The sequence below is a fragment of the Hemitrygon akajei genome, chromosome 9 (assembly GCF_048418815.1).
Source record: "Hemitrygon akajei chromosome 9, sHemAka1.3, whole genome shotgun sequence".
Taxonomy (NCBI): domain Eukaryota; kingdom Metazoa; phylum Chordata; class Chondrichthyes; order Myliobatiformes; family Dasyatidae; genus Hemitrygon; species Hemitrygon akajei.
In genome coordinates this window covers 113,675,783-113,690,163 of record NC_133132.1, presented here as the reverse complement: position 1 = coordinate 113,690,163, position 14,381 = coordinate 113,675,783, and positions in this window count along the sequence as shown.

The window sequence follows — 14,381 nt, the reverse complement described above, 5'->3', positions numbered from 1 at the left end:
GCTCACAATACTCCAAGTGAGGCCTCTCCAGTGCTTTATAAAGTTTCAACATTACATCCTTGCTTTTATATTCTAGTCCTCTTGAAATGAATGAAAACTTTGTATTTGCCTTCCTCACCACAGACTCAACCAGCAAATTAACCTTCAGGGAATCCTACACAAAGACTCCAAAGTCCCCTTGCACCTCAGTTCTGTGCATTTTCTCACCATTTAGAAAATAGTCAACCTTTTCAGTTCTTCTAACGAGGTCCATTTCCTGTGTGGTGACGGCCCTTATTGATAGATGACACCTTCCTGAGGCAATGTGTATTGAAGAAGTCTTTAATAGTGGGGAGACTCGTGCCCATGATGGAGCTCTCTGAGTTTACGAACCTTTTGCAGCTTTTTCCAAACCTGCATATTCCTAGCTCCGTACCAGATGGTGAAGCAAACAGTCAGATTGCTTTCCAGGGTACATCTGTAGAAATTTGCTAGAGTCTTTGGTGATTAACCAAATTTTCTCAAACGGCTAATGAAGTATAACCCCTGGCATGCCTCCTTCCTAATTGCGTCAACATGTTAGAGCCAGAATACTTCTTCAGAGTAGTTGACACCCAGGTGCTTAAAGCTGCTCACCATGTCCACTGCTGATCTTTCAATGAGGACTGGTATGTGTTCTCACAGCCTCCCCATCATGACATCCAGAATCAGCTCCTTGCTCTCACTGATGCTGAAAAGTATTTCAATTTTTGTATTCAATGTCCTGGCCAATGAAGATAAACATTTCATATGCCTTCTTCGCCAGTGGGAAATAGTCTAGTAATAAAGCACACTTTATATTGTAGTATAAAAAGAAAGTGCTGAAAATGTGTGTGGAGAGCAGTGGTTAATATTTTGTTCAGTGAGAGGTCATCAGAACTAGAAAAGTGCAGGAAGTAGGAGGGGTGGAGAGAATACAGGGAATATCCATAACAGAATAGGAAATCAATGGGGAAATAATGCTTTCAGAATATTTAGCGAACAGATGAAAGAAGACGGTTCAAGAGGGAAATGAAAACAAAAGAACTGTCTGACTCTAACATGCTGGGGCTGTGTCATGCAGAATACAGCCAGATGATAAAAATCTGAAAAAAGGGAATACTGGAAATATTAAGTAAATTAGTCAGCCACGGTGGAGAGAGTAAACCTGAATTGAACTTATTTTTCAGAATCAGAATCAGAATCAGAATCAGACTTTAATTGCCAAGTACCTGTGCACATACAAGGAATTTACTTCCGGCAGATGTTGTCTCTCTGCTCATAACAATAATAATGATAAATATAAATGAAAATATAGATTATACATACAGGTAGTGCAATCCAAGTAATAGTTAGCCGACAGTTAACCGGCAGTTAACTGTTCAGCAAAGTGACCGCAGTAGGGAAAAAACTTCTCCAGTGCCTATTATTCTTAGTCTGGAGGGATCTGAAGCGCCTACCAGACGGAAGCAGATCAAACAGTCCGTGCGCAGGATGGGAGGAGTCCTTTATGATGTTCCCCACCCTCTTCTTCAACCTGGAAGAGTACAGGTCCACAATAGAGGGCAGGGAGGCTCCAATGATGCGCTCGGCAGTCCTCACTGTGCGCTGTAGTCTGGTTCTATCCTACTTGGTGGCGGCTCCAAACCACACAATGATGGAGGTGCACAGGACAGACTCAATGACTGCAGTGTAGAACTGCAGCAGATTTTGAGAGATTACCAGTTCTAATACAAATAAGGAAGGATGGTTATCATAAATCCTGGACCAGATGGAATGCACCCTCATGTTCTGAAGGAAGTAGCAGTGGAGATTACGGAGGCATTAGCAATGATCTTTCAAAAGTCGATATATTCTGGCCTGGTTCCGGAGGACTGGAAGATTGCAAATGTCACTCTGCTATTTAAGAAGGGGGCAAGGAAGCAAAAAGGAAATTATAGACCTGTCAGCTTGACATCGGTGGTTGGGAAGTTGTTGGAGTCGATTGTCAAGGATGAGGTTACGGAGTATCTGGAGGAATATGACAAGATAGGCAGAACTTAGCATGGTTTCCTTAAAGGAAAATCCTGCCTGACAAACCTAGTGCAATTTTTTGAGGAAATTACAAGTAGGCTAGACAAGTGAGATGTAGTGGATGTTGTGTATTTGGATTTTCAGAAGGCCTTTGATGAGGTGCCGCACGAGGCTGCTAAATAAGATAAGAGCCCATGGAATTATGGGAAAGTTACATACGTGGATAGAGCGTTGGTTGATTGGCAAGAAACAGAGATTGGGAATAAAGGGATCCCATTCTGGTTGGCTGCCGGTTACCAGTGGTGTTCCACAGGGATCCGTGTTGGGGCCACTTCTTTTTAAGTTGTATATCAATGATTTGCGTTATGGAATAGATGGCTTTGTGGCTAAGTTTGCTGATGATACAAAGATAGGTGGAGGGGCTGGTAGTGCTGAGGAAACAGAGAGTCTGCAGAGAGACTTGGATAGATTGGGGGAATGGGTAAAGAAGTGGCAAATGAATTACAATGTCAGAAAGTGTATGGTCATGCACTTTGGTAGAAGAAATAAACGGGCAGACTATTATATAAATGGGGAGAGAATTCAAAGTTCTGAGATGCAACGGGACTTGGGAGAACTCGTGCAGGATACCCTTAAGGTTAACCTCCAGGTTGATTCGGTGGTGAAGAAGGCGAATGCAATGTTGGCATTCATTTCTAGAGGAATAGAGTATAGGAGCAGGGATGTGATGTTGAGACTCTATAAGGCACTGTTAAGACCTCACTTGGAATACTGTGTGCAGTTTTGGGCTCCTTATTTAAGAAAAGATGTGCCGACATTGGAAAGGGTTCAGAGAAAATTCACTAGTATGATTCCGGGAATGAGAGGGTTAACAGATGAGGAATGTTTGCCCGCTCTTGGACTGTACTCCTTGGAGTTTAGAAGAATGAGGGGGGGACCTCATAGAAACATTTCGAATGTTGAAAGGCATGGACAGAGTGGATGTGGCAAAGTTGTTTCCCATGGTGGGGGAGTCTAGTACGAGAGCATTTGATTTGAGGATTGCAGGGCGCCCATTCAGAACAGAGATGTGAAAAAATTTTTTTAGCCAGAGGGTGGTGAATCTATGGAATTTGTTGCCACGGGCAGCAGTGGAGGCCAAGTCATTGGGTGTATTTAAGGCAGAGATTGATCGGTATCTGAGTAGACAGGGCATCAAAGGTTATGGTGAGAAGGCGGGAGAATGGGACTAAAGGGGAGATTGGATCAGCTCATGATGAAATGGCAGAGCAGACTCGATGGGCCGAATGACTGACTTATGCTCCTTTGTCTTATGGTCTTATGGTAAAATTGAAGTGACAGAAACTAAATGCTCAATGTCACCTTTGTGGTTTGAATGAAGGCACTCTTCAAAGTGGCCATCCAATCTGCATTCAGTTTCACCATTGTAGAGGACACAACATCATGAGTGCTGAAAGCAAGAGAAAACATTTTTGAGGAAATGCACATAAGTTGCTGTTTCACCTGGAAGGTCTGCTTTAGTTAATGAATAGTGGAAAAGGATGAAATAAATGGTTAAGTTTTTCATCTCCTGAGGTTGAATGAGAAAGTGCAGTAACTGATGAGTGGAGATAGAAGAGTAAACCAGGTCTTAATGAAGGGAATTCTGAAAGGGGAATGAGAGGAAAGTATGGTGGAAAATATGGCGGATGTGTGAATTCAGTGTGGAAAGAGGTGGAATTGAAGTTGAGAGCAATGGGAACTCTATCCTTGCTCAATGTACATGGAAGAGGACAGAACAGCAGGAAATGGAACAGGCACTGTTGAGAAGCCTGTCAACTATGATCAAGGGAACGTCTTAGTTAAATATACAGGAAGACAATTCAGAAACACCAGAGTAGAAGGTCTCACAATCAGAACAATTACAATGGAACCAGAGGAATGAGAAGAATATTACAGAGTTTTTGCAGGAAGCAGTATGTGAGGAAATGCAGTTAGATATCTGTGGGAGTTTGTGGGCTGCTAATGGATGTTGGTTGTGAACTTATTCCATGAGATGGGCATAGAAAGGTTAAGAAAGGGAAAAGAAGGGATGGATCTAGATGATGTGAAAGTGAGAGCAGGGTGAAAGTTGTCAGACAAAACAATGATATTTTCCATTTGTGTGTGATACAGAAATAAATGTACTGATTAAAGAGAACAGCAGTAGTAATCAAGTACTATTCATGTCTTTATAACCTTTTTGTGTTTCCACAGCTAACCCTTTTATTTGTGAAAAGTGAGTGGAGTTGGTCAATGTGAAAATGCATATATTGATGGAAGGAAGATGGTTCAAGGATTACAGGAATGGCCCTCTATGCATTCTGGTGAAGGTCGAAGTTGTAGAGGGCCAGCACGTTCATAGTGAAGATGAATCTATTGGGCAAGGAATCTGACAAAATGGTGGAGATATTAACTACAAAATAGTCGGGATATTTCGGTGGGGGGAAGGAAATGGACATGGGAGATGAAATAGAACTAAGATAGGATGTAATAATCTGAAGGCAAGAGCAGACTGGAGAAAGCATCTTTACAGATAACATACATGTAGATCCTGGGGAGTAGGTAGAAGAGGTGTGCAAATGTGAGACAATCAGGCTAGAGGCTGTGGTGGAAAGATCATCTGAGGACATGAGGACAGTGACAATCTGGAACAAATTGGCCTACTATTCAGTGGTACATCATGATCCAATGGGAGATATGAAGAAGGATCTGATTGCTGATATTTTTGGAAGGTAGAGTCCAATCCATGACTGGTTTGTTCTTCTCATTGGGTTTTAATGACAAGTTGAGGCTGATCTATAGTAAGCATAATGCCCCAAGTTCAGTGGAGGGGTAACTGGTAATGAGTAAAGCAATGTTAAAAATGAGATTGCTGATATCATGTTGATAGCTGCCAATGGGGGTGAGAAGCCAGAGAGTGAACCCCATAGATGAAAAACTTTGAAAATAGGAAAATCGGTCCATCATCTCGGATAGGAGTCATCTGGGCTAAAATGCAAACGTGAAGGTGACAGAAGATGAGCCCAACATTGTGTGAAGTTCAGAAATTCATTGGGGTAGGTATGTGGGAGTTGAAGCTGAGGCCTCCACTGAAGACTGACTATTTGGAGTCAGAGAGAGGGAAGAGTAGAAGGGATGAGAAAAATTGCAAGTGGACTGGTATAGGAATCAGAGGAAAGTGAATACAGGCATGAACTAGTATAGGAATTCATGAGCTTTTGACTTTCAAATTGCAATTACTGAAAGCTTATGTATCTCAGTTCCAAAAACAGTGTTTATGTGGAAGTGAAATATATGAAGAAATGATTAAGTAAATTTGTACTTCTTATACACAAATAAACAGGGTTTCACCTTTTGACAGAAGGACTTTCAGCCCTAGAAAAGAATGCTACCCATATATTCCTTACTGTAAAGTAATTAAAATCTACATTGGTAATCGGTTTAATATTGCCACATATAGTGAAAAGTTTGTTCTGCATGGCATCCATATAGATTATTTCATCACATCAGTGCATTGAGGTAGTGAAAGGGAAAATAGCAAAATGCTGAATAAAGTATTATAGTTACAGAAAAGTACAATGTAGGCTAACAATAAGGTGCAAGGTCATAATGAGATAGATGGTGAGGTCAAGGGAGCATCTCATTGTACGCGGGGACCATTCAATAGTTCTACAACAGTAAGTTAGAACTTCCCAGTGTATAGATTATAAGAAGCTGAAGAGAAATGATTGATTAGGAACAGGAAATTAACTTAAGTGATATTATTTGGAACTGTAAAGAGCAATTAAGATACTTTGAGGATACTCTTTGTAAGAGGGCTCTTCTTTCTTGATAGCAATTGGGGTGTGAAGGAGCAGGTAGTGGAAGTAAAAAAGACTATTTTTCTAAAATACTTTAAATTTATAAAATAGCACCCATGCAAAACTATCAAGGAGGTTCAGAATTAAAAATTGGTTTCATGGGTAAGTCATCTGAGATTCCTTTGGAGGGAATGACCAAAGTGGCTTGGCAGAGTTCATTATTTGCAATCACTGGAAAGAATGATGATCATTAACAAGCAAGAGAGAACATTATCCATATCTGGTGGAGATAACTTTATTTTTACTTTAATTAGGGACACAGTGTGGAGTAGGTCCTTTCACCCCTCAAGTCACACCACTCCAGCAACCACGACAACTCCGATTATCCCTAAACTAATCATAGGACATTGACCAGTTAACCTACCTGGTACATCTTTGGACCATGGGAAGCAACTAGGGCATTCAACGGGGAGGACATAGAGAAACTCCTTACAGAGAATGCTGGAATTGAACTCTGACCTCTGACACCCCGAGGAGCAGTAGTACCTCACTAATGCTACGCTATCATTGCTTTACAATATACGTGCAATATATACTGCATACAATGTACTAAAATTGCTTTACAAGATATGTATTTTAATTATTTGATTGTTCACTGAAGTATTCCATGGAACATCTTTATAAACACAAATTACTGTTGAATAAGGTGGACATTCACTTTTCAAATGGGGCACCCAACAGATAAATTTATTCCATAATATGATTTGTATTTCAATGCTTGGCCTTCCCTGTGACTATGACCGTAGCATGAAGCTCAAAACTTTGATGTTCTAGCATTCTGTATTACATAGGTCTTGGATAATGGATGAATAAGACGTGTAACTTGGTTTCACTTATAACCAAAGATAAGATACATAGGATATCTTTTTCATATTTAGTAACAACAGAGATTATCTGTGATGAAGTTTATAAGATATATTTGTGAGTAAGGATATTTTAAATAATTGATACTTCCAGCCTTATGCATATTGATGGAAGAATCTAATTGTATCATTGATAAAGGTAGGGAACATAAATCAATACAAAATTATTCTTATCTACCCTATATTCAAATGACAGTGAATAGGAGATTATCATGACTGATTAAATTAAAAGAAATGTAAATGTTCAAAGTTGAAAAAGAATATAAAAGAAGCACACAGCTGATAGATCTGCCATCATAAGGAAACTGAGCAAGAATTTTATGGGATGGCTTTCAATGGGAAAGAAAACCAAAATATTAGCTATTTATTTCCAAGTTAGGATGAAATGCGAAATATAAAGTATATCATAAGTAAGTATGCTTATATTAAAAAGTAATGGAAGTTCATGTAAAAAAATGTTCCTACATTTCACAAGTGGCAACTGACTCACTGAGCATTTTTAGCATTTCATACAATAATTGGGTTAAGAACCAGGTCATTTTAGAAATAAATGAGCATGATCACTCTGAACTATATTTGATTTAATGTAGCTTGATAAAAGAATGTTCGGAAATGTGTTGACACATGATGGCTAGTCAGGCCCATCTGAAGTTTTCATACAAACTGATGATAACACATCTTTTATATTTAATAAATGGATTTACTTCTATCTATCATTGTACCTTCCTTTCCATTCCAATGTGGACGAGAGAGGCAGAGGTGTGCTTTCAGTTTTGCCTTGAATTGATGGACTGGACCATATTCAGGAATTCATCTTCAGATTTGCATGAATATAACACAGTTGACATTGACTTTATCAAGGCCTATGTGTATGAGTGTATGACTTCAAGAACTTACTGGACATACCCAAACCAGAAGCTGTGTAGAAACCAGGAGATTCACAGTCTGCCGACAGCTACAAGTCTGGTTATTCATAACTCTACAAGGTCAAGATATGACTTACAGAAGGCTGTTTTCAGAGTGATAAAGCAATTTTGTGTGAAGGTAAAGAAAGAAATGGATGCACGTTAGTCACAGCAGGAGTTTCAGGTCATTATGTCATAACCTAACATCAAAAATGGCTGTGCTACATCAGTGCACAGGAACATACATATGTCAGGAATGACTCCTTCAACTCTGAAAATGATTTGTGAATGGACAATGAATCTATGAACATTACAGCACTTTTCCCCTCTTTTTTGCACAACTTGTTGATTTATAAATATAAATATATATATGCTTCTTGTTGAAATATATAGTTTTTTATTCTTATATATTGTTACTGCAAAGCACCAAATTTTATGGCATATGCCAGATGGAGCAAAAATTAGTGGAAGTTAGAGGATCGGGAAGTTGTTAAAAACCTATTTTTTACATTTACTTGCAGGAGTGCTGGTGAGACCTGAACTACAGAAACTTCGGCTATGTACGCAAACAGGATTACAGTGACTATCAGGTACACCTCAGAGAGAGAGAAAGGGTACCCTTAGACGTGGGGTGCGGACTGCCCCTCTTTGTCCTGTGATGGTACTGTTTAGTTTTCCTAGGGAAACGAAAGAGATACAGTCTCCTAGATCAAGGAAGGCAACATCAAAGTCATGCAACTTTGGTGACTCACAGATGCCCGAGGCATAGAAAAGGAGATTAACTGAGAAGATGATGGAATGTTAACATACCTTTTCTACTGACGAGTGTTGCTCCAAGAGTACTTGCCACACAACTAGAGTGACTGAGGTCGCACCTTTCAGAGGGAGGTCTCGCCAGTTAGCACCAGTGGAGGCAGAAGACATTCGACAGCGCCTGCTTAAGCTGAAGAAAGCTGTTTAGTCATGGAGAGGGGAAACTGAGCCAAGATACGAGTGATAGATGGGGACTGTTTTTCCACTGCATCATATGTTAGCCTATCTGGAGGTTTCCTGATGCTCTGAGACCTCCTTATCTCATCTTCAGCTTCTCCAGCTTCAGCCACTCTTTGTGACCCATCCTGTCTCCTGTCAGTGTGTGCTGCTTTTAGCATGCTCGGGTTTTTGGCTAAAGATAAGGGTCTACGATGTTCAACTTAGGAATGTTGTCTCAGCAATCAGGATGGTGTAATTGGGAGAAGTTTCTAGAGAAAGTTGGGTGGGGAGACATTTCTGACAGGCACTGGTGGGGTTTGTGGTCTCTTTGGCAGGAGCTGCAGAGAGGGGAGGGGGGAAGATGCTGTGGGAAAGAGCGAACCCGTTGTACAATGCTTTGAAGAGATAAATGGCTCCAAGGCGGAAGGGCCAATACTCCAGAGAGAACACCCATTTGTTCGAAATGGATTTCAAGTGATTTTTGGGTGTGGTGTGTTCTTTCATGCAGACGGTGGGTGAGGGGAAGTGCATGAGTAAAAGACAGCTCAAGATGAACTCCACTTATGTGCACATTTAGAATGGTTTAATTGTAATGGGACCTTGCATTTTTTCCCTTTTCTTTTTTCCTGCTAAACATTCAATGAACTTGATATTTATAAATATACTTTCTTTATAACTTCATGCAGTGTATGATTTGTTATTTCTTGCCAACCAGCAATTGTGTATGGAACAGTACTTACGCAGCATTCTCTGAAACTTTTAATCAAAACATCACGCTGTTCCTGTTTGATTGAACCCAAATCATACTGACCATAGATGTAGAGCTTTTATGAAAGGTGGTCTTCTTGCTGCTGAGTACTGTGGCTGTTAGCAGAGCCAGCAAAGAGCCAAGTTTCCATACACAGCTAGTGAGGGGGCTACAAATGTAAGTTGTGCTTCAGCTAGGAGTTGTTTTTGAATGCTTTCTTGTAAGATACCACAAACTAAATGATCTTTTAGTGCATCATTAATCCCATTAATGAACTGACAATGCTCAGACAATCTCTTCATTTCAGTTATGTACATTGAAATGGACTCCCCTTCCTTTTGATTCTATTTATGAAATATAAAATGTTCTGCTATCAATAATAGTTTCAGTTCTAAATCTTCATGCATTTACATCATCCACAAATTCACCATCCTCTGGCTAAAGACATTTCTCTGCATCTCTGTTTTAAATGGATGTCCCTCTATCCTGAGGCTGTGCCCTCTTGTCCTAGACTCCCCCACTATGGGAAATATCCTTTCCACATCTACTCTGTCTAAGTTTTCAAAATTTGTCAGGTTTCAATGAGATCTCCCCTCATCCTTCTAAATTTCAGTGAATACAGGCCCAGAACCATCAAACGTTCTTCCTCTGATAAACATTTCATTTCTGAAATCATCTTTGTGAACCTCCTCTGAATCCTCTCCAATCTTTTCTTAGATGAGAAGCCCAAATTGTTCACAATAATCAAGGTGAGGCCTCATCAGTGCCTTATAAAGCACCAGGATCACATTCCTGCTCTTTTATCCTAGACCTCTTGAAATTGCATTTACCTTCATCACCACTGACTCAACCTGCAAGTTAACCTTTAGGGTGTTCTGCACAAGGACTCCCAAGTGCCTCTGCAACTCAGATTTTTGGACTTACTCTCCTTTTAGAAAATAGTCTGCATCTTTATTTCTTCTATCAAAATGCATGATCATGCATTTTCCAACATTGTATTTCATTTGCCACTTTCTTTCCCATTCTCTTAATCTATGTAAGTCCTTTTGCAGCCAACCTGTTTCTTCAACACTACCTGCCCCTCCACCAATCTTCGTATCTTCTTCAAACTTGGCAACAAAGCCATCTGCCATCATCTAAATCATTGACATACAGTATAAAAAGAAACAGTCCCAACCCAACAACTGACCCCTGTGGAACACAACTAGTCACTGGCAGCTAACTAGAAAAGGGTACTTTTATTCCCACTCACTGCCTCCTACCAATCAGCCAATGTTCTAACCATGCCAGTAACTTTCCTCTGATACCATGGGGTCTTAAGTTGGTAAGCAGCCTCGTGTGTGCACCTTATCAAAGGCCTTCTGAAAGTCCAAATATACAGTATCCACTACATCCCCTTATCTACCCTCTATGTAATCTCCTCAAAGAACTCCAACAGGTTTGTCAGGCAAGATTTTCCCTCTACTCTCTCTACTTCCATGACTGTGTGGCTAGGCACAGCTTTAGCACCATCTATAAATTTGATGATGACACAACTATTGCTGGTAGAATTTTAGATGGAGATGAGGAGGTGTACAGCAGTGAAATAGAACAGCTCGTTGAATGGAGTGGCAATGACAACCCTTCACTCTATGTTAATAAGACCAAGAAATTGACTATGGACTTCAGGAAGGGAAAATAGAGGGAACACACAAGAGTCCTCATCAAGGCATCAGCAGTGGAAAGGGTGAGCTATTTTACATTCTTGGATGTCGATATTTCTGAAGATCTATCCCTTTAGTTCTCTTTCCTGAAGCGCGCAATCAATTCCTTCATCTTATTGATGCTGAGTGAAAGACTGCTGTTGCAGCACCATTCAACCAGCTGATCTATCTCACTTCTGAATGTCTCCTCATCTCCATCTGAGATCTACATACAATAGTTGTGTCATCAGCAAATTTATAGCTGGCTTTTGTGCTGTCATGGTGTGTGCTGGTAAATGACGGAACCCAGGTACGGAGGAATGACAGACCCCCATGTAATGGCAAACGAGAGTTTATACATAGGAATTCCAACAGAATTTCCATGTATGAACATAGCTTTCAGTTAAGATTGTGCTACTGAACATGTGTGACAGCTTCCTGGTAGTCATAAAGCTAAGAAACCTGAGTAAAAACGTCACCAAAAATACCTTTCTTGGGGTAAAATTGTGTTAAATTATCGCCACATACGGAGAAGAGGAGAGCAATGGTGAGGCAAGTTCAGAGGATAAATTCAATGCAGATGGAGTTCTGATGCCTGTGAAGCTTGCCTGGGAGTGAGGTTCGATCACTCTGGTTGCCATGTGGAGAAGTCGGAGCCCGTGCAGAGGAGATTTGATTTTGATGATCATAACTTGAAGAGCTCAGCAATGGCTTCAGGTTGGGCAATGATATCTGGACCTGGAGCGAGTCTTTGGGCACATGGTCTAGGCCCTGGGCCTTTTGCAGTAGTGGTGCCTGGTACAATGTGCTAATTAGACAAGTTAAACACTTGCCAATATCAGAGGCAAGAGCCAATTTTGCTCATTCTCTACAAAGTTCACTCACCTCTTCAGGGTGCCCAAGCCTTTCACTGTTCTGCTGATTGGTCAATTCAAATGCCAGCCCAGATAGGTTGAAAAGACAGGGTATTAGTCTGCACTTGAGCCAATTTTGCTCATTTTCTGTGATGGTCATCTCCATGGTGTCGAGACTATGAAGACTGCCCCAGCTGCTGTGCTCTGTGCCTGCTAATATGATGAACTGATCAGTGAGGCTTTGGGCCTACTCCAGTCTGCTCTGGGGTTTGGATCTGATGATTCATCTTTGGTTTGGAATGCTGTAGTTCACTTCAATTTGTATGACTTGTATTTTTTCTTTCTTTCTCTTGCACAAATCGAGTATTGGTCTTTTATTTTTATGTTATTCTTTTTTTCTTCTTCTTTAAATTGGGTTCTTTTGGGTTTTTTGCTTTGTGGTTACCTGATGGGGGGCATTACCAGAAGTTCGAGAAATCAATTTTCATGTCATCATTTTAGAGACTACCCAGAAGGGGTATAACGTGATGGCCCCCTCCCTCCTTTACCATTCCCCATTCCCATTTCCCTTGCTCACCTTATCTCCTTACCTGCTCGTCACCTCCTGCTGGTGCTCCTCCCACTTCTCTTCCTTCCATGGCATTCTGTCCCCTTCTAGCAGATTCCCCTTTCTCCAGCCTTGTATCTTTCACCAATGAACTTCCCAGTACTTTACTTCACCCATCCCCCACACCCCCCCCCCCCCGATTCACCTGTCATCTTCTGTTTCTGCATCCCCTCTTTCCTCTTTCTTACTCTGACTCCTCAACTTTTTCCCAGTCCTGATGAAGGGTCTCAGCCTGAAATATTGATAGTACACTTCTCCATAAGTGTTGCCTGGCCTGCTGAGTTCCTCTGACATTTTTGTGTGTGTGTTGCTTGGATTTCCATAATCTGCAGATCTTCTCTTGTTTGTGTGTGGTTATGCACTTTGGTAGGAAGAATAAAGATATAAACTGTTTTCTAAGTGGGGAGAGAATTCAGAACACAGATACTTGGGGGCAAACAGAGCAAAGGTACTTGGGAGTGCTAGTTCAGGATTCCCTTAAGTTGAGTCAAGGTAAAGAAGGTAAATGCAATGTTAGTATTCATTAGAGAGGACTAAATTATAAGCATAAGGATGCACAACTGAGGCATTGGCCAAACCACATATGAATATTGTGAACAATTTTCAGCTCCATATCTAAAGAAGTATGCACTAATCTTGAAGAGGGTCCAGGTGAGGTTCATGAGAACAATCACAGGAATGAAAGGCTCAATATATCTTCGGACCTGTACTCAATGCTGTTCAGAAGTAGGAGTGAGTATCTCATTCTATGAGATACTGAAGGGCCTGGATAGTGGACAATGAGAGGATTTTCCATTGGCGGGACAACCTAGGATCCAAAGGAAGAGACTAAGAATAAAAGAACATCCCTTTGAAACTGACATGAAGAGGAATTTCTTCAGTCAGATGTAAGTGAATCTGTGGGACTTGTTACCACAGAGGGTGAGTCATTGGCTGTATTTAAGGCAGAGATTGAAAGGCTCTTGATTAGTAACACAGTTAAGGGTTATGGGAGGAAGGTGGGGCTGGAAAAATTAGCCATGATTTAATGGCAGAGTAGGATTGATGGGTCAAATGGCTTCATTCTCCTCCAATATTTCATAGTCCTATGGTCCTATATATTTGCACCAATTTGCTTATATCCCCTTTGATTGAAACAATGATGTGCACCTATCATCTCTGAGTTGTTAGACTCAGCTCTCTCCATCATCATCTCATTACCTTTCTTCTTGAAGCAATATTCCCTAAACTCTAATTCCTGCTGCTTTCTTCATCTTGATGCCCCTTACTTTCGGGTTTAACAACCTATTTAGTTTAATTTTTGTCTGTAATACACTTGATCGGATTCAGATACCTCTCTCTCATTCACACATGTCAAATGGTGTTCCATTGAACAGACAAGGGAAAACATTTGAACAAACATTGAAATCAGCATTTTGACTTCATTCCATTGTATTGAATCATCTCTGAGAAGTTAACAAGTTTTTATTCCAGGTCAAAACCAATAAGGATGATGGATTCACTGAAGAATCATATATTGGGCTCAGTCTGGTTTAGAAATAGAATGGTACCCATCAATAACTTATTTTAATTTATTTGTACTGTCTTATATTTCTTCCAGCTCTCAAGAGTATTTTATTGATGCTGGTATATTTTCAAGACATCTGTATAACATCAATCATCCCAGTCTTGTACAATATTTAAGTGAAAGGTCTTGATAAAATAAGGTGAAGGTGACTGTTTAACTTACATTGAAAGTCATTTCATAAATTGTTAGTGACTGCCAAATCCAAAAAAAAATCTGAAGTGCTTTGTCTCTCCTGACATTAGAGCCACAGATGAAATTCTTTATTTTTCTAGAAAAATTCAAATTTCAACAA